At 39.8% G+C, this 27,411-nt stretch overlaps 1 protein-coding gene across 1 annotated transcript in view; it reads left to right on the plus strand.

The window, feature by feature from the left end:
- The first annotated feature begins 6,149 nt into the window (after nt 1–6,149).
- The window catches only part of SPATS2L (spermatogenesis associated serine rich 2 like), a 143,937-nt gene continuing 122,675 nt past the window's right edge, over nt 6,150–27,411 (plus strand). The window contains exons 1-2 of the mRNA XM_039844911.1: nt 6,150–6,406; nt 27,298–27,347. The gene's annotated coding sequence lies outside the window, so the exon portion shown is untranslated. The remainder of the gene's footprint in view (nt 6,407–27,297; nt 27,348–27,411) is intronic.

Consider the following 27,411-nt stretch of genomic DNA (forward strand, 5'->3'; position numbering starts at 1 on the left):
GGCAAAAGGACTCAGAGCACAACCAACCAGAAAGTGTCTGAATCTGCCTTTCACTAATTCATACACCATGACCCAGAGGAAGCTTGAGGTTTCTCTAAATAGTGAGTTTGGATGTACAACAAAATTCCTTTTTCCTCTCTAGTGTGGTATCCAAAAGCAACACCAGGAGGCTTTTGTTTATAAGGTAAGTAATACATAATAATATGGGAAATTTTAGAGTACCAGCTATACCCAATGGATAAAACTTTCTGTTAAGTAACAGATAGATATAGCACTACTAAAAATAAATGGTTAATAAACATACGGGATGTTCTATCTCACTAGTAATCAGATTTATGACAAAACTACTCTTGGTAAACAGAAGGTGCTAACACATATCAGAGAATAAATGAATGTACACATCCTGAATGAATGATAACCTGTTCACCTATAACACACAGTGCTGCCATTTGTCTTCCTGTCGGAAGACAACAAGGTTGAATGAACCTGGAATTATCTTCCTAGAATACACGGTGACATATAATCTTTAAAACCAAAAACAAATCAAAACAAAACAAAGCACACACACACACACACAATCCAGCTTCTATTAGGTACATATTCATTTCAAGCAATAGCCTCTAAGAGGAGAAGGTTTTTAACCTAAAATATCTGAAGCAGTGGAAAGATAAGCTAATATTTAGCTTCTGTAGAGACTATGCAAGTTCAGCCAAAGGACATTGTTTGGTTTTTTTGTTTCTAACATGTTTTGCCCTCAGGCCGGCAAGGTTATTCTTTCTCTTCTCACCCCAAGTCTTACTCTATCCTGGAAAATTTCCAAGCAGAACCCCGGTTCCAGTCCATAACAACTCTATTTGCTGCCATTGGAACACCGAGAGAGTGACTTATTTCTTTGGATTTGCCTCAGCAAGTCTTCAACAAGTCTTTGTTCCTCTGCCCATCCATCCCTCAACCCCTCGGTACTGGCCAGGGTCCACCGTGGGCTTTTCTTTCAGTCTCTCTGGAATTCTGTCCTTTTGCTTTTTGTTAAAAAAATTGTATTTATTAAAATGACATACAAAGGGGGGGAAAAGTGCACGAAGTTAAAAGTGGAAGTCCCTCACCCCAAGGGTTACCAGTGTCAACAGTGAATGTATTCTTTAAATACATATTTCTGCCCTTCTTCCCCGCTTTTTAGAGCACATACTGTACATACTTTTCTGACTTGCTCCTATCACTCAAAAATATATCATTAACACTCTTTTATGTCAATAAATACATATCTCCTTCACTTTTAAACAGCTATTTGTTATCCCACAGTGTATATGTACCAAATGTATTTAACCATTTCTCCATCCACAAATGTTGAAGTTTGGTTCAATTTTTTTGGCTCCTATAAATAACACTACAATAAACACAAATGTAAATATATTTTCGCACACTTAGTGTTTCTGTTGGATAGATTATTTATGGTGGTAATGAGCAATCAATGTATATATGCATTTTTAATATTTATAGATACTGCACATTGCTTTCCAGAAATGTTTATCAATTCTCACTCTGGTCACTTCAGTACAAAAGTTAGTATTTCTTATACACACTTACAAACACTTGATATTAAAACATTTTTTTCCAATCTGCTAAGTAAATAATTCTATCTTTCTATTTATACTCTAATCATTGGTGAGTTTATGTTTTTATAGGCTTATTGGCAAATATTGCTTCTTTTGAGAATTACCTCTTCCTATCCTGGGTCCATTTTATTATTTTGCTGCTTCTCTTTTTTTGTATTGATTTTTAGAAGCTATTTGTTATTTTGCATATTAATCCCTTCCTGTTGTGTATGTTGCATATATTTTCCCCATTAAATAACATTGTTTATGGTCTATTTCACTGTATAGAAATGTTGTGAGGGGTTTTTGTAGTCAAATATGTTTAATCTTTTCCATTATAGTTTCTGGAGTTTTTATCATGACATTTTAAACTAGTATTATAAAGATAACCAATATTATAAAAGAGTCTCCTGTATTTTCTTTTAATCTTTTATAGTTTTCTTTGTTCAGATTATTAATCTCTCTGGATTTTTTTCTAGAATATGAAAAAATAGTGTATTAGTTATGCTTAACTCAACAGAAGATTTTTTTTTTTTACTAAGGTAACATTTCAATGTGGGTATTCAGCAAGCAGGCAACATAGAATGACTCAGAGCCTCAGGCTCCTTTTTACCCTCCTCTAGGTAAGAAGTCAGTAAATTATTGCACACAGGATACATTAACCCACTGCCTGTTTTTGTAAATAAAGTTTTATTGAAACACAACCATGTCCATTTGTTTATATAGTGTCTATGACAGCTTTCCTCTAAAACTGCTGAGTTGAGTAGTTACATTAGAAATTCTGACCCACAAAGCCTAAGATATTTATATATAGCCCTATATAGGAAAAGCTTGCTGACTCCTACTCTGGAGTCTCAGATCCTCAGTTTCCACGTGGCAGATGGAGAGGAGAGAGCATACAGGAGGTTTTCCATGGGTGGGAACTAGAAGTGGAATACAAAACTTCCAACCACATTTCATTGGTCAGAATTCAGTCCCTTGGCCTCACCTGGGAAATGTGAATTAGTTGTGCATCCAGGAAGAAAGAGAAAAAGATCAGTGGTATTATTAGCTGTTCTTTGCTACAGTGTGCCCTACGATTATTTGTTTCTTTCTTCCTATTTTAATCAGAATGGTCTAGATTATGTTGCAGAAACAAACACCCCCTAAATCGCAGTGGCTTAGAACAACAAAGGTTTATTTCTTGTTCGTATTTCATACCCATAAGGGTCAGCAGAGGTAGCATTACTCATTGTTGTCATTCACTAAAGTCTAAAGGAGCAACCACCACCGGGCACCTCGCTGGTTGCAGTACTAGAGGGAAAAGAGAATAGTGATGCAAGCACTAGTTCTTAACTTCTGCCCAGAACTGACAACTCATCACTTCCATCCAGGTTTCATTGGCTGAAGCAAGTCTCAGGCTACATTGTACTTCAGTGGAGTGGGGAAGTGCAATTCTATTATGTGCTTCAAAGGAAGTAGAGCTGGAATATTTGCGAACAACTCTAATGAATACTACACACACAGAACACATTCATCTCCTCCCTGAGGTAGATCACCCAGATTCAACCCAGCCACTGAACCTAGTCAAAGTCAAGGAACTCTAGATGGCAGACTTTCCAGCAGGTCTGAATAGTGATCTGGAGCCTAGCAACCAAAATCACTCTTTGTCCCCACCATTGGTTCAGACTAAAATTCTAATGAAAACAATTGACCATGTCCTAAAGCAGGTTTCTAGGATCTGAGCAACTTCCATGAATGTGAACCCTGCTCTGAATGACCATGCCTAGAGAATCAAGAACATAGCACAATCTAGGGGTGCAAAATAGGGAATAAGGCATTTAGTTGAAATCAGTACTGCAGGGAAACAGCCTCATTGATGTTATTGTTCTCCTTACAATAAAGCACATTGGATAAAAACTATAGGTGACAATATGGAGGAAGCAGTAGAAGCATTAAAAATACCTGTATAGAAGTATTAGAACATATGAACTAACATATTTTGTTTGTCCCTCAAAAAATGTTAGCTCTTATTATGATTTTTGTTTGTTTGCCTAAGAAAAGGCCTTCACTTTTCTACTTTGTTTATAAAATGGTAAAATGAGATTCATGGATTATAGTCATAGAGAATCATTTTGAACAACAGAATCATACTAGCATTAGACATAACCTCCTGATCAAAATTTCAAATATTGTAATTTTTCAAATAAATTTTCAGTATCTGGTGCCAAAATCAATGCATATTTTTTCCATTTTCTATTTCTTTGGATTTGTATATCACTATGTAAATATAGGAATGTAACTCATATGTTCTTAAAATCATTTATGTTTAACTCATCAAAATACTGCTTTGTTGGTTATTAGATGTGCAAGACATTTTTACATACTTTTCAACAAGCATTTTAAACCCTCTATCCTAGAAACAGAAATTTTTATTTTTTCCAGAGTAAATTAATTTAAACAGCAATAGGTTTAAGTTTGAGTTGAAACTTACTGTCTATAAAACTTTTAAAAGTTTATTTCTTTTGCTATGTCCCTTAGCTAACTCTTGAAAGCTATAATTATTTTCTTTAGTTGTTTTATACTTGTCTTTTCACGGGCTAGGCCTCCATTCCCAGGAGAGAATTAGTTTTATCTAGTTTGTAGTATAGTGGCTTCTACTACACTCCTGGTCTCCATTTGTCTTTTTATTTTTTTTTTTAAATCAACTCAATGCTTTAACATTTTTTGCTCTCAACATATATACCGGTTATTCTTATGGCTACCACCCACTAACTGGGGAATAGCTCTCAAATGTAAAAGGCCACACATAGGTTTTTGAAAACTCTTTCTTCCTTCTGGTCATATTCGGCTTCTTGAGAGCACTTTTCTTTCAGACTTTACTAAGCAAGTTAGATTTGGAATCCTGGGAAGATTATGAAGTGGTAGAAGAAAGGAATGACGACTGAGTTCAGTGTTATTTCCAAAACTCTTCTTAGGAAAGTAATAATTTATTATTCATTTTGGAATTCTAATTATGGGGGATACCCAAAAAACTTAAATTATTTTTCCAGAGAACCTAAAAAGTGTATCAAATTCCAAGTCAAATTGTTACAAGTTACCTTTTCCATATAAATTTAATAAGCAATAGGATGACGTTTATCCTTTACATGCAATATGTGTTTTAGAAGCAACTTTTCCTACCTGTAGCCTAATCGGGGCCAGATTGTGTAGGTTCAAATCCTCCCTCCACCACCTACTAGCTAAATAACTAAAGCAAGTTATTTAACCTCCCTGTGCCTCAATTAATCTGGCAAAGATTAATTAATCTTACCTTATAGGATTGTTTAAAGGATTAAATGAACACAAAGCACTTAGAAATGCTTGTTAAAGAAAATATATGATCCATACACCCATCCAATGTAACAAGAAGCACTACAAGTCACAGAAGAAAATGTATTCCTTTACCTTCAGCTCCTCTATTTCCTATTACCGCTGTGCTTGGTCAACAGGGGCACATTATGTTAGCAAATTTGAACTTTGCCAGAAAGGTGTTTGTATTTTATTTCAAATTATGATTCCTGAGCATGGGGTGATATACCATTCTGCTGTATGCTCAGGGGCCCCTTAGAGTTTGGAGCGTGAGAAGCATAACCAGCTCCGGTCTGATATTTGTAAGGGGCTTTGACATCCGAGGAGCCGCTGTGAAACAGTTATTGGTATTCAGAAAAAGGGAAGCTAAGAAGTCATCCTTTTTAAAAAAAAAAAAAAAACTGAATTGGAGAGCTGCCTGCATTTCACTCTACTGCCTCTGGAAAGGTGTGTTATCTAAAGTGCTTCTATCACAAATAATGATTGAGAAACTGCCTTTCCTCTCCCCACTACTGTATTCTCAGGCAGAAATCCATGGGCTAATGCCCATGAGTCTATCTAGAAGTTGGTTATCACACAAGTTCAGAAGAACCCATCTTCTAGAAGCCCAGTGTGAACGGGCAGCGAAAGGGAGGAGCTGAAACACTCCGGGTTAACGGGGTTTCTAAGGTCACACCCGAACCCGGGTACTTTTTCTGCGCCTAGTTCTTCAGATCATTTTGGAATCGGCTACCTTTGTTTACATTTTGAGCTTGGCTCAGCACCAGAAAGCATTACTACCTCCTAAAAGGAGAAGCATCTTGCATCTCTAGACAGTGCCGGGGGGGAGCAGAGTTCATTCTCTTGGGTAAGGGAGGACGACCTGCCTGTGACACGTGTGGGTTGTGAGAAAATCTTTCAATAACAGGAACATTTTAAGAGAGGTGGAGGTTTGAGGAAAGGCGAGAAGGTTGGTGTGGGGCAAGCAAGCAAAGAGCGGAAGCTGTACGGGGATTCTTCTAGAAAGTGGGGTGGGAAAGGAGCTAGGGAGGGCGTGTGGAGGGAAGGGATCCGTGTCAGAACGTGCGTGTGAGCGGATACAAAACCCGAGAGAGGCGTGAGCAGCGCTGTGTGTGCGAGCGGGAGCGAGGGGCGCCGGCTCGGGGTGTGTGCGCCAGGGTGAGTGACACCGAGGGGCGGGCTGGCCCGCGGGCCAGCGGGCGGGGGCAGCCTGCGAGGGGCGGGAGTGTCCCTGCGTGGAGCGGGCCGACCCGGAGTTGTGTCAGTGAAGGAATCCAGTCGGGGGCCGAGCTGGCTGCGCCCTCCGCCGCGAGCGCCGGCAGCGCGGAGCGAGCTCCGGACGGCGCGCGGCCCAGGCAGCGGCTCCCGCTCCGCCCGCCCTCCGCGCCGCAGGGGCCGCCACCGCCGCTGCGCCTCCCCCGGCGGCCGCGCCGCCGATCGCCGTCCCCCGGCCCGGGACAGAGCGCCCTGCGATCGGCACAGAGGTAAGCCCGGGACCCCCGATCCCCGCTGCCCCGGGTCCCCTCCCCGCCCGCCGGGCCCGGCCGAGACGCGGGACTCTGACGGACGCGGCGGGGCCTGCGCTGCCGGGACGGTGCTGGGTCCGGGCCGCACGTTCCGCAGCCCCGGCCGCCCAGCCCCCGCCGCCTCCGTGGGCGCTGGGTGTGGCCCCCGCTCGGCGCCGACGCGGGCTGGCGGCGCGGACCGGACGCGGAGGTCGCCGTCCTTCCTTTTTGTCGCCGGCGCGAGCGAGCCGGCCGGCGGGCGGGAAGAGGCGCCGAGTCCAGCGCACATTTGCGCGCCCCGGGCGAGCGTGTGGCCGCCACGCACCGACGTGGACCCGCCCGCCCCCGATCTGAGTCGGCCGCGGTCCCTCCACTGCCCTCCCCCGCGCGAGCGCCCCCTTTCCCTCACGGAATGGAGTGCGACGCAGCCCCCTCCCGCCGCCCGCCGCCCTCGGTGCGAGCCGTGGAGCTACTCGCCTCGGCGGGACCATCCCGCCCTCGATCGCCGCCCCGCGCCCCTGGGCGCCCGCGGGAGCGGGATGCAGCGGCCCCCAGGGCCCGTGAACTCGTCGCGAATGCAGGCGGGGGGTGGGGGGGAGTGGGAGTCAACGCGGAGCGATGCAGCCGCGGGACGAAGCGGTCGCGCCGCTGCTGGGAGAGTGGACCCGCAGTCCGCAGGCGGCGGCGGGGCTGGGGACTCGGCCACGGACCGAAGCCCAAGACAGCGGTGGTCTCCGAGGTGCGGAGAGGGTTCTCCTGCTCTCCCTTCACTCTGCACTTTCCCGAGGCTCGAAAGATCGGCCCCGCTCGCTCGCACTCCTGCTCGCTCGCACTCCTGCTCGCTCGCACTCTGTTCAGTAGTTAATACTTAACTGCACATGTAGGCAGAGAAGGGCTGAGACTTGACCTGGACAGGGATGCGACCGAAGCCATCCATCTTCGCAAGTGGAGGTGTTACCAGTTCTTGGGTCTTGGTTTCTGTTTGTGAACTTCGTAAGCTTCAGCTCCCAGCAGTCCTCATTTTTAGTGGATGCCAAGGTTTTGGAGACCTGACACTGTAAAGATTCCTTCTGTACAGCATTTTCTTTTGAGTGTCTTACGGAATCTGTAGCTCGTGAAAATCCTTCAACTTCAAACACAGCTTCTTTCTTTACGTAAAATGTTATGTGTAGTATTTTCACTTTCGTGTTTAAAATTTCAAGAAATGTTATATTAGAAACTTCTACCAGTCCCCTCACAGGAATAAAAAACAAAAACAAAAACAAAACACCAACTCTGAGATTTTAGAACCTATGCAAAGGAAGAGGCTTTATTCCAGTATTTGAAAGAGTAAGTTCGTGTTACCTTTATGACATCGTTTTAGTTTGTCTTAAAGGAATGATTCATTGCCACTTTGGTTATGTTTTTTCTAGAGATAAAGAATATGTGCAATATGGAAGGGAAAAGAAGGGACAGGAAGTCAGAAATTGCTTCATTCTGGGAAATAAAAAGATTATTCAAGTAACAAATCCAGTAATTTTGAAAGATATTCTGAAAATAAAGACTAAAGTTGCCTTCTTGATAGCCTTATAAAATTGTGTCACTTAGATGAGGGTAGTTTTATCAGGTATCTGTAGTGTTTAAAAATATCTGTTTGTTGAATCTTTAACTAGTGGAAAAAATCAACTTTGGGAATGATTTTCTATTTGGACAAGGCATTTACTGCTGCAGTCTCTAATTAGAGTTTTGGATTAAACTCAAGCTTTGTTAAAACCTATTTTATGGAGGGAGCAGCAGAACAAAAAGCAAGTAAAATTCTGCATCTGTGTGTCTTTAAACACACACACACACACACAAACTAGACTAGCCTCAAAGATAATTTGCATAAAAATACAATCATTGAGTGCAGAGAATATTTAAGAGGATAGTAAAAACTCAACATCTGGGAAAGGAGTATTAATTGACAATTTTCTTTCTTTCTTTAATCCTTGCCTCTGAAAATATTAAATTATTCCCTAGGAATCAACTTAGTTTAATGTGCCTATTTAGACAGGCAAAATGATGAAGACTCCTTTTGTATTCATTTTGTTTTAGGGAGGCCTCTAATTAAAGTCTTCATGATCTGTTTCAAGTGGCCATTGTGGGGATAGGTATCTATGGGCTCGTGAAGCTGCTTTGCCACCTCTGTAATGATCAGGGAAAGAAAATGCTTAGGCTACACACACTATTGCAGTCTTTGACGTGCTGCCAACCAAAAGCATCTCATAGATGCTGTGCAAATGGAAATACTTTACATCAGAAGTTAATCTTTAGAAATGTCTAATTTTGGGTTCTAAGTTTTATTAGTTCCTCAGTCTCTGATCATAGAATTGTGCTGTCATTAACAACAAATATTCATTTATGGCTTTTGTGTGGAAGAAGCCTAGGTGGTCTTCATTCTACTCCCTTTACACACTTTTAAATCAGCACCTTATGACGTGAGCCAGGACAGGGACTTTTGGTTATGTTTGATAAAATGGAAGAAGTAGAGGTTGCTCATGGTAATAGCTAAGCTACTACCGCCTTTCTTGCAATATGACAAGAGTAGGGTGGATTTTGTATGCATTAAACAGCCACTGCTTACTTACTGCACCATAGTACTTCTTTCCTAGTCATCTTCTGTAGACCCTTTACTGTGCTTTGACTATGATAATTGAATCATATGGTTGCTATAATTTTTGTACTCAGAACAGTAGCTTTTATAGGCATGACACGGGTATGAGGGCAGATATATAATATGGACAGAATGATGCAGTCTGTTTATTGATCTCTGAATGATTGTGCATAATTCAACTAATCAATTCATTCCATCACTGTTCTGTCTTACCGTGTAATCACACAATTAAAATATGATTTTCATGATCCAACTGTTGAAACCAGTACACATAATTATAGAAGAAGAACAAACTTTTCTCTTTTTTTCCCTTTTTTGAAGTAGTCTGCTATGAAGGTGTTATATCCTTGACACATCAAAATGGCTAATTTGGAGTTGTGATGCTTGTTATGTAAATAGGCCATATGTTGAATTTCTACAGGAGTTTATTCGTTCAATGATATGGTAATGGATAAGATCCCCTAAGTACCACAGCTAAGAAAAATAGCCTATGAAGATGTATTTCTCTCAACTATTTAAATCGGTTCCATTATTTTTATTTAATAGCTAGTGTTTTTATTTTTTAATAAAAAAATTCTTAAATGTGATGGTGTCATCTGGCCTTCCATCATACAAACCTTTAGTGCTAACACAAACTCCGTATTCATTTATGCACCTGTTGAACAGACTGATAGTGAATGTCCTGCTGTCATACTGAAGGCTACCTGCCTGGTAACAAACTTATCACATTCTCTGCTAAACCTTTTCCTTTCACAACAAAAAGACTTTCTTTTTCTGCATACTCTTAGCATTCTCTTCGTCACCCAGACTTGAGACCTAGAAACCATTCCCGACTTCTTTTTCTTTTGTCCCTAAAGTAAAACTGTGCATGGAGTCTCGTTAACTCTTTCTTGGTAACAGTTTCTCTGAGCCAGCCCCCACATTTCCTTTGTAGTCCTCACTCTCCCCCTCATATTCCAGGCCCTCAGCCATCACTAAGTTCTAGGATGATCAGAGTTGTCTATATCTTGGTCTCTCTGTACTTGAGCTTGCTCCATTTTGTGTACTTCCACCACATCAGCCTTTCTAAAACTGTTCTTCTCGACACTCTTCTCCAAGGATGGTCTCACCAGAAGGCAGTGTTGAAATCAGGTTTATCTGATTCTAAAGCCAGTGCTCTTTCCACTAGTTAAAATACTTTCCATGCCCCCTCACCCCCCACCCCACTATTGCCTTTGGCACAAAGTCTAACATCTCAATCTGTTGTTAATGTACCTCACAGTCTTGCCCAAATTTAACTTACCAACTTTATTTTATACCTCTTTCCAACATGAACCTTTATTTCCACTTCAATCTCACTGCCCTTCAGAGATGACTTTGTACCCTTTTGTTCATGATCTACTTTTTAGAAGTACTTTCCTTTTTTCTCTGACCTAATCACAACCTTTAAGTTCTAGTCTGCCTGCCCTATTCTTGTTACTGTCATTGGTTTCTTCCTCTTCTGCTCTTTTGTCAGCATCACTAGACTGACAGATGTTCTCTGTACTATCGTGTTCTTAATTCTTGCTTTCCCACGTAGATTGCAAGTTCCTTCAGGGCACTGATATACAGTGTATGCTGTCTTTGAACCATTTACAGGCCCTTGGGCATAGCAAACACTTGATAAGTATACCTGTATACAAGTAGGCATACTAGAGCTATACAATAGAGGTATACAATAAGCTAGAAGGGCAAATTTTTTTTTTTTAAATAACAGGCTTTCACATTGCCTGTGTACTGTTCACGGTTGTGTCCCCAGAGCCTAGCTCGTGGCTTGACACCTGGTCATGACCTCGATAAATATTCGTTAATATAGAAGCTAATGTTGACATTGGATAAAAGGGATAGACAGGCATTTGAAGGGGGCATTTGTCAAGGAGTTTTTCTTGTTTTTCTTTAGTGGCTCTAATCAGCCTCTCCATTCATCACCTTGAGGATTCTGAGGCCTGGCATTTTCCAGAGTTGAGATAATGATGGAGGCTGGCAGTTGTGAGTTAGGATTAAGGAAGTTGTCATTATTTTAAGGTGGAGTGATGAGTTCCATTAGTGAGCAAAAATAAAAACATGCAGGCCTTATGCCAGTATTCTGTACATAAAACAATTAGTCTGGAGTTATCAGTTATATAAAAGTTTTAGCCCAGTTATATAAAATTCCAGACCGTATTGCATGGCTACCCAACCTTTGCATTTGAAAGCTTCCTTATAAAGTTAAAAAAAAAAAAAATTATCTGGAGATCCATCTGGGGATGAAAAGTGAGGTAGGGAAGAGTTGCCACACCCATCCTATTGTATTCAGGACAAAATTCAGTTCTTTCCTTTTTATAAGACTCATTTTATACAAGGCACTGTTTCTGCCAGGAAGGAGTTTATAGTCTAGCAGGAGAAATAACATGTATCCCAGAAACAAAGGTCTAAGAGAGATCAGAAGGGAAAATTTCCTTCTGCTGGGGGCTGGTGGGGACCTGCCTAAAGTGACGGTCGTTTGAGCTGATTATTGAAAAGACTTCAATAGTAATTAGTGGAAATATAAGGGGTTGGGGAAGGGTGGCGGTCGAGGGCAGTACGTGGCAGGCATTCCAGGATTTTTTTTGACTCTAACATCAGTAATACGCTAGGGCTCTCCAGGGCATTGATTGTCTGCAGTGTTTAATAATGAAACTTTAAGGATATACAGATACCTGCAATAATTACTTTCGGTGCCAAGTGCTGAACTGACCATGACATAAAGTGCAAAATAAATCTTGTAAGCAGTGAAACCAGTGCATTCCTGGAGTAGTATCCAACTTGCTTAGAATGCTCAAAAAGGCCTCCTGCATTATGGAAACACCACTGAAGGTTGAAACTTTCATGGTAATGTAAATAGGGAAATGTCTGCCCCACTGTGGTCCCAAGTAGCCAGCTGTCTATGGTACACTGCCCAGTACACCTAACAGAACTCAATAAATGGGTAAATGTACTGTTATATAGAACTCTAATTCTGATTCTGTAGAACTGCCCCCAGAGACTGTAAAACTGGGACCAATGGATGTAAGATGAGAGACAGATTTATGGTCAGTGTAAGGAAGGTAGTCCTGTTACAGGTTGTGCTATTTCATGAGGTGGTAAACCCCCCCATGAATAAATGTATTCAAGCATACCCTATACCAATTGGTGTCTCATTTAAATACATGCATTGTCTTCTACTTCCTCAAAGCGGTCCCCTGAAGTGTATACTGATTACCCGTGTTTTACTGAAGAGCAGTACTGAAGCCTAGGAGGTTGAGTTTGCGGATAAGCTGTAGAGCAGGTGTCAAGCCCCATGCAGTTTCGGGGCAGAGATTGAATATGTACTGGATAAAAAAAGAATGCAAATATTGGATGACCATTAGGATTTTTAAGGGCCCTTCCTAACGCTAGGATTGATCCTTTAATTCTCCTTAGGGATCAAGATGCTAATTGTTGCAAAAGCTCTAATTCATTATCAGCACACCTGATTCCTAGAAATTCAGAAGAAAGTGAATGCAATTATCATCATCATCATGATAGTTAACAGTTATTGATTATCTCATTTAAACCTCACAGCGAATTGCAAGGTAGGGATTATGTACCCTTATAAGAATGGGACACTGAAGCTCAGGGAAGTTACTTAACTTGATTGAATCTGCAGGGTTAATAAGTGGTAGATGAATCTGTTTGGTGTCTAACCCCCATGCCTGGCTTTTTTCTTACCCTACCCTGCGATGGTAATGCATGGTGACAGTGAGAAAATTTACCTATCAGTTCAGCACGGACACTGACCAATCAGAGAGGCCACCAGCTATAAACAGCCACTGTGACTCTCTCAGGTGGGTGACTGTCACCTAAGGTGATGTTCAGGCGAAGTCCAAAGGTGTGTGAAAGGCTTGGTAATATTCTAAGATTGCATGTCTGGAGCTCTGGAAAACTAGTGACTTCTATGTTCAGCATTTATCTGATATTATACATCATATGTTTTACTATTAAAGAAAAAGAAGACCATGTAGAATTATGTTTCATTTATATTTCTAGATAAGAAAATATAGTTTTGCAGTGGTATCGTTATGATTTCCTTAGAAATGGCGGGATCTTCTTCCCTACTCCTTTTCTTCCCTTTACCCTCTTCCAGTCTGAGGCTAATCTCTCTGGGTGCCATTCCCTCTTGTTTCCTCAGGGACTTTGTTCCATTATCTTTCTTTTCTTCAGAGTCTTGACCAACATTTTCTCTCAGCACATGAGCATGTGTAGGTCTTTTTCATCCTTCATAAAAACAGAACACAAGACAAAATCCCCTTGGCTCCTTCCCTCTCAGTCTGGTTATGTTCCATCTCTTTCCCGGTCTTAGAAGGCAGCTCCTTGAAGGACAGGTCCTCATGTAATACCTGCTCTTCTCCCATCTACTTTTTCTCTCCAGTCTTCCACCTTCTTCTCATAATAGCCACCTCTGTCCTTCAAACCACCAGACCCGTTGTCCAGGATTCTCTTCTAATTCTTGCCCTGTGTGTGGCATTTAGTGTTATTGATCTCTCTTTGCCCCTTGAAATTTCACTTATCTGTTTTTCTGACTCATTCTCTCTCATGCCCAACTGCTCTGTATTAGACTTCTTCATAGGTTCCTCTCCTTCTACCAAACCTTGGCGTCCTCTAAGTTCACTTTTCAACCCTGCTCTCACTCCTCACATCATTTACCCTTGGGCGACTCACCTACTCTTTTCTTCTCTATCACTTGTGTGCAATTGATTCCTTAATCTGCACCTTCAACCTTGAACTCTTCTGACCTCTGCTCCAGATAAATTAAACTCAGCAAGTTCAAAACTCCACTTCCATAACCAGTGTATTCCTTCTGTGTTCTCTATCTCAATTACTGAAACCCACTTCACAAGTTTAAATTTGGGAGTTGTTCTCGATTCCTTGCTCTTCCTCAACCCCTACATTTCACTGATCACCAAGCCGTGTGGAAACTATCTTCTCAAACTGTCTTGAGTCTGCCCTCACCTCTCTAGACCACTACCACCATCACTGCCGTGGTGTAGGCCTTCATCACTTCTCATGAGGATTACTGCAGTAGCCTTGTAACTGGTCTCTCTGCCTTCTGCCTAGCCTGCCTCCAACCTACTCCCCATGCTGCTGCCTTTCTAAAAGGCAAATTTGGTCACGACCGTCTGCTGCTTAAAATCCTTCAGCAGAGTCACTGCTTCTCCAGGATAAAACCTAAGCTTCCTAGCATGGTACAAAAGCTCCTTTGTGATCTGGGCTCTCTCTTAGGGTGTGTATCAAAGTCTTCTCTAATGATCTTGGTCCCCACTGTCTTCTCTTGCCCACAGCATCCCTACTAAAGGAAACGAGTTGTTACAGGAAAGAAATGAGAGGAGGGATGGGAACAGAGAAGAGATTATAGAACTGTGCCGACCAGTACCATAGCCACTAGCTGCGTGTGGCTATTGAGATCTTGAAATAGGCTAGTCCAAATTCAAATGTGCTGTAAATGTAAAATACACCATGGGTGAAAGACTTTATGTGAAAAAAAGAATGTAAAATATTTCATTAACAAATTTTAATATCGATTACATGTTGAAACAGTAATATTTTGGATATAGTGGGTTAAGTAAAATATATTATTAAAATTAATTTTACATGTTTCTTTTTTATTTAACATGGCTACTAGAACATTTTCAATTACCTGTGTGGTTTGCATTATAATTCTGTTGGATAGCATTGTTATAAAACATTTCCTCATTCCCAGGAGATGCATCCTACATGAGCCAAGCCCAAGAGCTTTTTGAATGATTAAGTCAGCCTTACAGGTACAGAGAAGGAGCAACTGCTCAGTTTCTTAAATACAGAGACATAAGTGCTTTAGATAAGATTCAGAATCAGAGAGACAGATTGTGAAAGCGACAGCCAGGAGTCATACATACTATGCTCACAGTGCTGAAGTCGTGATTAAAGCACATCTGTCTCTCCAGTAACCGTCAGGGTTACTTGTGTGCTAGAGGGAAGATCTGAGATAGACAGGAGGAGCAAGGAAGGGCAAATGGAGTCCCATTCCTGGGAAGCCTCCCACTTGCGAGGCGCCAGGCACAATGCCAAAAGAGCCACATCTAGCCCTCTGAGCTCTCCATCTGCTATTGATCCTTTGCAGTGGGCTAAAGCCGGCTCCCCCACTGTCTAGCTCTAGGATCTTGAGCAAGTTAATGAATCAATGAATCTTGAGCCTCAATAATATGTACATCCTACAGTTATTGTGCTTCAAACAAAACGATATGCCAAACAACTCATAAGTGCTCTACAGAAGTTAGTTATGCCTTAAGATACCAAGGGCGGCAATCTGTGGATCAGTTGGCTCCAAAGGCTTTGCAGATGGATATATGGGCTGTCAGAAAGACGCAGGAGATAATATGTTGTATCCTAAGAGATAGGCAGAGCTTTATGTTTTCACAGTGGAAAAGCCAACCAGTGAGAGGAAACCAGAGCTTATCGGTTTGGAGCAGGAGGGAGAAACGTGGAGGTGAGGGGAAGAAACCATGACTATGAAGAGAAAGGTTCAGCAGGATCAGATGCCAGTGAAGCCTGATAGGCAGCGTGACTCAGCGTGTTCTCTCCTGGTAGTTTGCTGCTGTGTTCTTTTGAGCCTTTCATTTCTCAGAAGAAACCCCCTGAGCAGTTTTTCTTTGCTTTTACATGTTAGACATTAGTATAAGATTCTGTGAAGGAGAAAGATTCTTGTGCTAAAAAAAAATGTTCGAAAGTCATACATCTATAGAAGATGACCTAAGAAAGTGGCGACCACCCACCCCCCACCCCCCACCATTTGCAGGAGGATCACAGCTCCCTTGCATCAGTAGCTTAGCGACCCTCCATCGTGTTGACTGTGCAGTTAGCCTGGCCGAGGTAATTTACTAAGAAACCACACACAGCTCAGCCTCATTCTTTGGTAACTAAATTTTCACTTTGTTCTCCGGGTTCCACTTTGTCTCCCACACTCCCGGGTTCCTGCTTGAGTTCTTGTGTAAGAATCCCAGTTGCTTTGGGTAAGAGTCCCATCATAGATCTACAAGCGCTACCCACTTCTGGGCTTCTTCAATACTGACACCTACCAGCAATGGGCAGGAAATTCAGTTAGTTTGATAGATATTTGTGGAATTGAATAGCTTGCCTGGATACTGGCTGTTCCCTGGTTCCAGATCCCTGACGCCAAACATTGCTTGCTAATTATCTGTCCCACTGGTCTCTAGGTGCCAGTTGTACCATATGTGCAACTGGGGAATAGAAGAGGAAAGCGAGTATAGGGTTGATTTTTATAAATTGTGGTATATCCACCTCTTTGTCTACTGTGGGAAGGTGAGTCTTATGTGTAGATGAAAAAGGTGGCTACCTTTATGGTGTGATTTCAGAATCTATCCTACTCAAAAGGGCACTTCAAATATCAACAGTTTCTCTTTCCTGCTCTCTAATATGCGAAAGCCTGTGTTGTAAAAACTCTGTTCTCAGCACAGTTTAGAAAAAAAAGAGGACAAATTTGGCACTTGAATGGCCTGGTTTTGACTCATGTAATTGGCTGGCTATATGAACTTGAGCAAATTATTTAATCTTCCTGAACCTCAGTATTTTCATGTATGAAGTGAAATTAATACCTACTTGTTTTGTTGTGATTTTGTTATGACTAAATAAAACAAGATAGATAGTGCCCAAAGTAGGGCCTAATATGCAAATGCAAAGCAAGTGGTAATTCAGACTTGTGCTCCTTAGGATGAATAATTTTATGGACCCGTCCCTGAGACTGATAAGGAATCTGGGTCAGAGCACCCAGATTTCACCCATTTAGGGTGAAAAGGACTAGAAAAAAGATGCTTTCACATTTTGCTTAAGGCCAGTCTTGCCTAATGGTTTACATTTGTGAAAATATTCATCTGGGATTATGAATACAGCATGAAGCCGTGGGAAAAAAAGCATGTTTACATCTTCTGCCAGGATAATGTAAGAATAAACAAAGCAAGTTTTTGAATCTCTGTAATAGTCAGGTGCACTGCCATCAAAATAAACTTTTATTTCTATTCTTTGTTGATAAATTACAAATAAAGGAAGCCACTGAAATAACCTGAAAAGGAAGATTCATATACAAATTAGACACCAGGAACAGCTTTCACACTTATTTTGTTGGCGCCATTCTTTCCTTAGCTGTGGGTGTTTGGGAAGTTCTTTTGTTGTAGCTTTTGTTGCTTACAAGAAGGGAGAAAAAGCTTTAGTATACTCAGGCAGAATGGATTTGATTGGAGGCAATATTGTTCTCAGTGTGGGCTGACTTTTATATATTACAGTGATTGCAAATACATAACCGTGAAAACCATTTATTGAAGTGCCGTAAACAGCAGTGAGATAGTCTGATTGAACATACTGCCACTTCTGATCGACGAGGGCTTTGTATATTTAGATATAGATAGATATAGATATAGATATAGATATAGATATAGATATAGATATAGATATAGATATAGATATAGATATAGATAGATATAGATATAAATGTGGCAGTCCTCTAACTTGTAAAGGGGAAAGTGGAAGATGTTATCCTGGCTACTGTGACTGCTGATGTCCTCATCTAGAAGTTCTTTGTCCTTTCTCATTTATTTCCCCTGTGAAGTCTGAATGGTGGACTGGATTCAGTACGTGCATTGGGCTGCCAGTGACTTCCTCCGCTTTTGATGCAATTGATCACCCCACTGTAATTCCATAGCCTTAGTATAGTGTCATATTAAAATTGTGAACACGCAAGAAGAAAATGTAAATCTATTGCTTCAGAAGTTAAAAATAAAAGCATTAAAATATTATTTAGTGCTGGTTTGTGGCACTGAATATATAAACTCATTTATTGTTCTGGTAGTCCCAGAGCAAGAACTGTTTCAGCTGTAATGGATGGTATCAACTAAAGTTGCCATGACAACATTAATTTATAATTTCCAAACTTTAGTAGAATTTCACCTTCTGGACTCTCCTGGATTGCATTTAAATTTATAGTTATTTCTCATTTATTAAAGCGAGATGTATTTAGATATTGCTTACATAAATGCATTAGGAATGTCGCCATGAAAGTTACTGACATGAAATTAAAAGCATAGAGTGTGAGCATTGGAAAGGGATAGTGGGTACTGTGGTTCAACATTTCCCCTAAATGCAGGAATTCCTTCCACAGTATCCCAGTCAGCCAGCTGCCATTTGAATCCTGCTGGGAATGGAGAGTTCACAGTTTTGTGATGCTAAGGAATTCTACTGGCAGTAGTCTGCAGTGCTCCTTGACCTGAAGACCCTTTGGATTTGGCCCTTGTCTCATTCGTGGTTGGACCAATACGCATTATCATGCACAGGCAGACAAAAATACTGAAATCTGCCTCCCTGCAGTTCCGTTCATCTTCCATTGCCCTTTGGGGTGCCACAAAATAGAAACGTACCTTCTGTGTGGTGGCTCTTCAAATATTTGACCATAGCTGTGGTATCTCCTACTCAAAGTCTTCCCTTTTCAGGCTTAGATGGTCCCAAGTCTTTCAGCTGAGATGTCCCTGCCTATTAACATTTCTCTGGTCACCCACCACTCTGCCCATGCCATTTTAAAAGTAGGGCATCTGAACTCAATGCCCTTACTCCTGAGTTCTCTGAGCAGCAGAAAACACAGGGCCACTGTTAACTCCCTTATTCTGGGCCTTCTTTTCTTAATCCAGTCAAATATTGTGTTGGCCTCCATTTTAAATCAGAGGCAGCACATCATTCGTTTATATCCAAAGTCAGATAAAACTTCCAAGTCTTTTCTTAACAATTGCTACAAAGCCAAGTCTCCCTTTGTTCTGTCCTTGTGTGGTTGATTGTGTGAACCTGTATGGAGGACTTTACACTGATCCTTGTTACATTTTGTCTCCTTTTGTTAAATCATTTTTCCTCTCTATCAAGACATTTTTGAATTCTAATTTTTAAAAATTCAATCTATTAGTGGTACTTCTTTCACTTATTTATCAGTCACACATTTGAGAATGGTACTTTCTCTGTCATTGATAAAATGTCAATCAAGATAGGTCAAAGATAGAGCCCTGTGACTTTCTAGAAGAGACTTCTTGATATCGATATGTGAATTTTGTTAGTTTTTAATTTTAAATTAGTTCGGTAATTTTTTACCTGTTTACTCTCTTGCCCCCAGATTGTCTAAAGAGGATACATTCTGGAAAGATTTAGTGAAATATCTTAGTAACACTATTATTATTGATCCACTTATTGCCAATCATAGAACCTCTACTGTGAAATGAAACGAGATCAATCTGGAGTAATTTTTAGATTGCATTAATTTTTCTATTGAAAATTTTACTAAAAAGCATATCTAAATAACCTTATTTTAAATTTATTTTTAAAAATAATTTTGTAAAGTAAATTTATACCTAGCCTATAATTTCAATTCATATGAACTTGTTTGGTTCAAAGGAATTGCTTTTTTTGCACATCATTCAGTTTTCTTTATGGAATCTGAAAATGAATTGGTGGTATGACAGGAAATCACTCCTTAGGTGTCACTCCAACACATCATTATATTCACACCTCCTGGGGTAGACAGTAATCAGGCTGAGGCATGTCCAAACAGTGTGCCGGCGTCTATGTAAATAGCTCCATGACAGTATCACTAACATGACCATGACAGAGAATGCACTGATGGCATCATGTCATGAACAGATGTGTTTTCTCTAAGTGGGAAATTCTGTATCATTTGAAAAGAGCTTTTCCCGCCCCCTTACACAAACTCTTTGACTTTTTATATTAATATCATATGTCTGTCAAATATACATATGGTGCTTTCTGTACTATATTTTTTTGTATTAATATACAAAATCGTTTTTTTACATTTTTTTTTACCTTGGACTCAATGAGAAAAAATAATTTAAAAGAATCGTAGCATTGAAAACTCAAATCTATAATAAGTCAAGGAATAAACGATCATTTCATAAAAATACTAGTATTTGTGTAGTACATTATATTTTACAAAGTATTCACATACATTTTCTTTTTTGAAAAATTTTTTTTCAAATTTTAAAAATGATGCATACTCATTGAATTTGGAAAAGATACTGAAATGGATAAAAAATAATTAAAATTCAGCTAAAATTTTACAACCCAGAGATTGTCATTGTTAGCATCTGTTGTATTTTCCTTTCAGATACGCATATATGTGTGATTGTAAGTGCATACATCTGTGTGTGTGTATGTTTAAACTAGCCTCACAGTGGACATAGGAAGTCTGTACTAAAGAATCGGTGTAACATAATAGTTAAAGGTGCTTTGTAATTAGACATTTTGAGATTCCAGTCCTGGCTATGCTACTTATGACTATAAATCACTAAAATTATCAGAATTTCAGTTTCTACTTCTATAAAATGGAGATAATAATAGTATGCAACTAGTAAGTTTATTGTAAGAATTAATAAGATAATGCATGCAAAGTATGAGCATGGTCCATGGCTCATAGTAAATGTTCAGTAAACGTGAGCTATTATTATTAAATAGGTTTTCTTGTCTATTTCCCTTACTTAAATTCTAGAGTAGCAATTTCCCTTGTCATAAAATATTATTTGAAAAATATTTGGAATGACTGCATAAATTTCAATATATGAATATACCTTAATGTAAACATTTCACCATGCTTAGACTTTTCCCAATTCTTTGCTATCATAAAAAGCACCACAGTAAATGTCCTTTATATTATTTTTGTGCATGAACAACAGATTCAAAATGAATTACTAACAGCATTTTATAAAGAGATGGGAAAAAACTAACAACTCTTTACTGTCTTCTAATGTGCCAGGTTATATGCTAGGTTTTTTACAGCAAAATTCTCCTCCACAACCCCTTTGAGGTAAGTTTGTTACCCCCATTTTTCAGATGAAAAAGCTCTGAGAAGAGATTAGTAGTTTGCCCAAGATCACAGAGATTATGGTGGTAGAGATATTTGAAGCCAGCTGTCTGATTTCAAAGCTTAAGCTTTTCCATTCTGGCATGCAGTTCATGCCTATCTTTTTAAGGCTGGCAGAATGAATAGTTACCATTGTGCTTTTTACAAAATGTCACTTGGTGCCACATAAAAGATAGGACACTTGGCTGGAATTCTTGGCTTACTCAGTATAGTACCTCTAGCGTACATATGTTCTTATATGTTGTGGAATCAAGCTCATTAAAATAAGATGTAAACCAAAGGAAATAAAACATGGTAAAAGCAAACCTCAGGCAAGAAAACATTTATTTGGTCAATAATACAAAAGTTGTCTTTGTTTTAGACGTATGGACTGGGCCAAAATTACTTAGCTCCCTAGGAATCAGAATTTCACATAAATCGGTATAAGAATTAAACAATAGTAACAACTGAAGTAAATTGATGCTGTCAAAAGGAATTGTAAGTTTCATCACTTATATGTTAGAGGTCGAAAAGAAAAATCTTTAGCCATTGCTATAAGATGATACATCAGGAAAGAGCTGTAATAATTGCTATAGGTCTAAGTATAGGTATAGGGGAGACATAAAGTGTACTGGGAGAAACCCCTAAAGAATTGCTTGGTGAACTGACAGGTTGTCTTTAAAAAATCAGCCATTCGGAACATTTATCTTGGCAGCTCTCAAATCTGACTTACAGCATGTACCGTGGCAGTCGATTTTGTAGGAAAAATGCATAATTAATAAGAAGATGAAGGTATGAGTATTGCCAGTCACTACCTAACACAGTTTCTGAGAACAAAGGAACAATTGAAGTTGTCTTTTAATAGGGTTATCCTGGTTTGTCATTTTGTAGATTTCAGTTCTTAGCAAAAAAGAAAGGCAAAAAAACCCTAGTGTGTAATATTTCATATCCAAAAGGTACTCTGTTGCACAGTTTCTAACCAACTATTGTCTAGTCAAAAAAAGCTCTCTTTGGTTTTTGAGTTCTTGAATTTTTATAGCCCTTGAGCTTACATATCCTTGCCTTTGAATTGTTCTAATTTTCTTCAGTCATTTTAGTTATTGCAAAGGAGAGGCAGTGTCATTCATTCATAGCCCAATAACTAAAAAAGATTTTGGATCTTGGCAGATTCTGACCACCAGCGTGGCCTGTTTAGGGTATGTCCTCCATGGTGGTGGTGCAGGTGAGAAGGGCCCACCAAGTTAAATTTGGGGGCTCTGTGCAACTAGTGAGTAGTTAGAACTGTGAACGGAGAATTGGATATGAACCTGCAGATTGGACTTAGGAAGTGGCTCCATCGTTTAGTCTAATGCTGTGTAAAGTGCTTTGCTATCTCTCAGCCTCAGCTCCCTCAGCTCTCACATGGAGATGATGACTACTGCATAGTCAGAGGTTATGTGGAGGATTAAATGTATTGAGCAAACCACTGATTAACTCAAAAGTACTTTTATGATTGGTTGCCCAGTTATTAATGGCCACAGGTCATTCCTTTGAAGGAGAAGCTGATTACCATTTAAAATATTTTCGAATGAATAATGGGAATATTTGTAAAATATCTGTAAAAATATCTCATTCCTAAGGGCTAACCTCACCAGACCCTCCTAACTCTTTGCTTATACTTTATCTGGTAATAATGGGACAGACCCTTTCTCTGCTCTGGAAACCCTGGTATCTAGCTTGAAGTCTCTCAAAGCTCACTCCCATGGCTATTCCTCCGATGAGGGAAGGAGGCTCTTGGTGTCAATAGGTAGTTCCTTTGAATACAGTCAAGACCTTTATTTAAAAAGTGCATTATATTGTTCCAAGACAAAAGCAAAACTTATATATTTGGTGCATTACTGTAGCTTTCAATAAAAAAGACTATCAGTTAGGAAAACATTCCAACAAGATTGCATTATAAAAAATTAAAGGAAACTCTTTGATTATTAAAATAATCATGTTACTGGAGGGGAGAAGGAAAGACAACAAGAAGTTAGGCATTTTGACACTGGGTAGTGTCCATGCAAGCTTTTCAGAAGTCTCTCTTGGTGTTTTCCCAGGACCTAGGTCTGTCGGTAAGGCCTTAGAAACTCCTTCTGAGCTTAGCTGCAAGACAGTAACTTTCCACCCTGTGGCTGCACTTACCCCCTTTTCCTAGGTGGCTTTGGGCTAACCTCCCTGCCTTTTGCTGCATCCTAGGCAGTTACTTTCTCTCAATCTTTTAGAAGGGCAGAAGTGGTTCATTGACCACCTTAGCATGTGCTATACTGTGGGATCCTTATGAAGGTGTTTCAGGCAATTAACGATTGAAATGGCTCTGTGGCATTCCCCAGCGATGGGAGTATGTGAGCTGGGTGTTAGACATTTTAGACAAGTCTCCATGACCACTTAGCAGTAGAGAGCTAATGGGAGGCCGATGGATCCCCAGACTCCATGGGTATGCTAGCTGGGAATGGCTAAAGCTTCTTGCTATACTCATTTTGAATCATTTTCTAACTTGTATTTTTCCTACACTGGAAACTTCTGAATTTCCCTCATCCACTCTGGTACCACATTTCATTCAAAAATTTTCTTCATCAGCTATTTCTTGAGGGTCTACTCTGTATGAGGCACTAAGAGAGGAACGAAGAGTAATCAGACATTGAAAAGGTGAGAACATTACATACCTTTGATAGAAAGCAAGATATGCCTCCAGATTTGGGAGAAGGGAGTATGTAATGATTTTTTTTTTTTTTTTGCTGTACTTTTTACAATAAATTGTACTACATAAAAATCTATACCAATATTCATTTATGTAGCAAATCCCATCATAATGAAAATTCCTGTTTTCTATGATTTGGGCAAGCATCATTAGAACACAATTCCAGTACAAAAGACTTTGGACAGTCCCTAGGAGTGAGCTAAAATGGGATTTGACCTATATATCATGGTTTTGATATTTTTCATTTCCACATGTCAACAAATACCTGACTTGATATTAAAGCCAGTTAAATCAATATTTCTTGCTGTAGCCAGCTACAGCAACATATATCCAAGGGCAAGATGTCCCCAACAGCCATATTTTGTTGATTACATATATTTTATCACAAACCTTACTGATCGAACTACCTTTGGATGAATAGGATGAAAATATCAACATAGCTACCATGATAAAAAGAAAAGCCAGAGAGTCTATAGTCTTGTCCTTCATCCCTCATTTAAGCAATCCCATAATTTATTTTGCTCACTTTAATCATAAGGAATGACAATATAAAAAAGATCTTGACTGTGGTACCTGTGCTCCAACGGGTCTGCTTTAACCCTTCTCCCAACTCTTGTCTCAACCAGAGGATGTCTGAACATAGCAGCATAGTAGGAGGAACAAGTGAACCCAAGCCTCTCAGACTATAGGTATCTAATAATTGTGATGGAAAGGAGAGTGGAGTAGCCTATTCCTACTTACTCTTTTTCTGAACTTTAAGCTAGAAGATTTCCGAAAGTTACCTGTTAAAAACTCAGTGTTTCTATAAACAAATGGCCTGAAGCATCAATTTATAAACATTAACAAATTTACTGTTATCAGAAAAGCCTAACTTCCCTTCCCTGTGTACTGTGAATAGAAGAATGATTACATCTGTGCTAAGCATTTACATCTCACCTCTTTAATAGGCAAAATGATGCTTAAAGGCATCTGTTATTTCCATTTTATGTACAACTTGCACTGCTGAGTTACTTATATGAGAGCACCAAGATAGAAAAGGTAGAAACTAGGATTTGAACCCAAGTTTGTCTGATTCCAAAACCTTTTCACTTTTTCCATCACCAGTTTCCCACAATGCATCATGAGATCGAAAAACAATTTTTCAAATTTGTAAAAATGAGAAGATCACTCATAATTCTTCACATCATAGATAACCACGACTAAAATTTTAATTTTTTTCTTTCTAGGCTTAAGAAAGCTATAATTTTTATATCCAAGAGAGTATTGCTCCTCAGAATTGTCATCTTTGAAGTTTATGTATGTACTCCAATAACATTGCCATTGCATAAAACATTTTGGAATCCTTTTCAGAGCTAGTTTAGAAGCCAGATTCTCTATAGACTCCCATACACAGGGTACTTCGATAGAGATATAGCAAAGACAGTATTTCCATTACTTGAATACCTATCAAAAGAATACATTTTTATATCTTCTACCATTTCTTGACTTGCTTCCTAAAATTATATGCTGCAAATATTTAACCATCCTGTAACGAATACCATCATTGCCTTCTCAAAGAACCATAAACATTTTGTGCCGACTTCTCTTGCAGTAGGAGATGGAATTTATCAAAATGCTACTTTCTCCCATGTCAAAGACTGATGGGCATTTGGGGATATGTTTAAAAGTCTTTATTAAAAATTAAATCTATAGGTGTTTAATATCTCATCTGACAACTCATGTTATGTATGACATTGTCAACAATATTTGCTGTATTCTAAAGAAAATCATAAAATTGTTTTTGTCAAAAGTTTGAAAAGCATATTTTAAAATCAATTTCTTTTCAATGGAAGTATTATACTTACTGAATTATTCCCCTCCAAGGAGTTTCTGTGAAAGCAAATATATCTAAGTGTGATAAACTGATCTTTAAATAAAGTTAGTAGCATCTTGTGTTGAAGTAAATGTTTCTCAAAGATGCAGGCATGTGTGCACTCACACACATATACATAAAAGAAAAGATTGCTATCAAAATGGCCAATAGTATAATTTATGAAAGTCAAGAAAGTCAACTAGTTATGTGCCAGTTGAGTTCTCATCTCTGGATTATTGGCATACAACACTTACTTTTAGTAAACAAACTTGACCCTCAACCTAGGCATCTCACTGATCGTCTGGTTTCTGCCTTATTTTTCACATTCTTATCTATACTATCATCTTAACATGACACCCTCTCCCCAAGACTGCTGGGTACCTGGGACGCCAGAACCCTGGCTTTTGAATTGATGCAGAATTCTTGAGGCCGCTCCCATGGTTCAGACTGGACAGACTGGGCATGCACAATTGTCCTCAGGGCTGCAGTCTTGCCCGGTCTTCCGGTTGCCAAGATTTCTATGATAAGACTTCATTTTGCTCACAGAGCTAATTACAAAGTGAAGACCGAGTCTTCTTTTGATATCCTGGGCACTGTTCACAGTGCCTGGCATCATGTTCAATGTTGGTCAGATAAATGAAGAGTTATAATATATTCTCTCAAGAATGGACTGTTGGGAAGAAAAGTAAGTCTGATGGAAAGAGTGTCAGAATAGAATTGTAGATTAGAATCTCAGATCTTAAGAGCCTCTAGGTCAGCCCTCTCATTTAATGATGAAACCCAGAGAGGTCAGCTGACTGGGAGAAGGTCACCCAGAGAGCTGGTGCCAGAGCCAGCTGGGCACAGCATCCAGTGTCCTGAGGTCCTGTCCCATCCTTGCCAGTGCTCCCTCGTTGTTTTCGACAGTTGTATCATAGAGGTTGCTCTGACATTGCAGAATCAGTGACCAGAGCATTTGAAGCCCCATACAGTGCTTAACAGAGCATCGAATATGCAGGGATTCCCAGAGAACACTTGAAACCATTGCTGACTTAGTAGTTGGTTGGTTTACTTATGACCCTGGTACCTGTCCCTATGCCTAAGTGGTTACTAGCTAAGTGGCGAGTTCCCTAGGATTGTGTGATTACGTTACAGGCTATCTCTTCGAGAAGGGACTATTATAACAACAATAATAACAATAGCTGCACTTATTTGTAATAAATTATGCAGGATATCACTGTGATCTAGAGACCAGGCTCTGGGGCTAGATGGTCACAGGTAGAATCTATGCTCCACCGCTTGCCCCATATACTTTTAGGAGACAGGCAGTTTGGACTTTGGTGCCTCATTTCCTACATCTGCAAATGACAATGCTAATAGTGTCTACCTTGGAATATTGAAGAATTAGCCTACTTGAAGCCATAGAATAATGCTAAGCACTTTCTAAGCAAGCAACAAATGTTAGCTATTGCTGTTATTAAAATATCATTACTGTGTGATAAATTCATAGCACGAATTATATGTTATCCAGTCCTCTCAACAATTCTGTGAGGAAGGTACTATTATCTTCCATTTTATAGTTGAGTAAAATAAGGTATAGAGTGGTTACTCTACCTACACAGCTATTCAGTCAGGGGTAAGGACCAATTCCCTGTCCATCTGACTCTGGATCCTATGATTGGGTGTGAGTGTAATGGAAATGGATGGAGTGGCTACTAAATGTAGGATCTGACCTCTCAAATTTCATTTTTTCTAGAGCACTCCAAGACCCAGACTGCTTTCAGGAATATCTTCGTAGATCCCCAGGTAAGTAGAGATGGTCCTTCCCTTCTCCATACACTCTTCCTGTGCACCTGTCCAGATGTCCTGG

This window comes from Pteropus medius, unplaced genomic scaffold (assembly GCF_902729225.1).
Source record: "Pteropus medius unplaced genomic scaffold, Ma_sr-lr_union100, whole genome shotgun sequence".
Lineage (NCBI taxonomy): Eukaryota > Metazoa > Chordata > Mammalia > Chiroptera > Pteropodidae > Pteropus > Pteropus medius.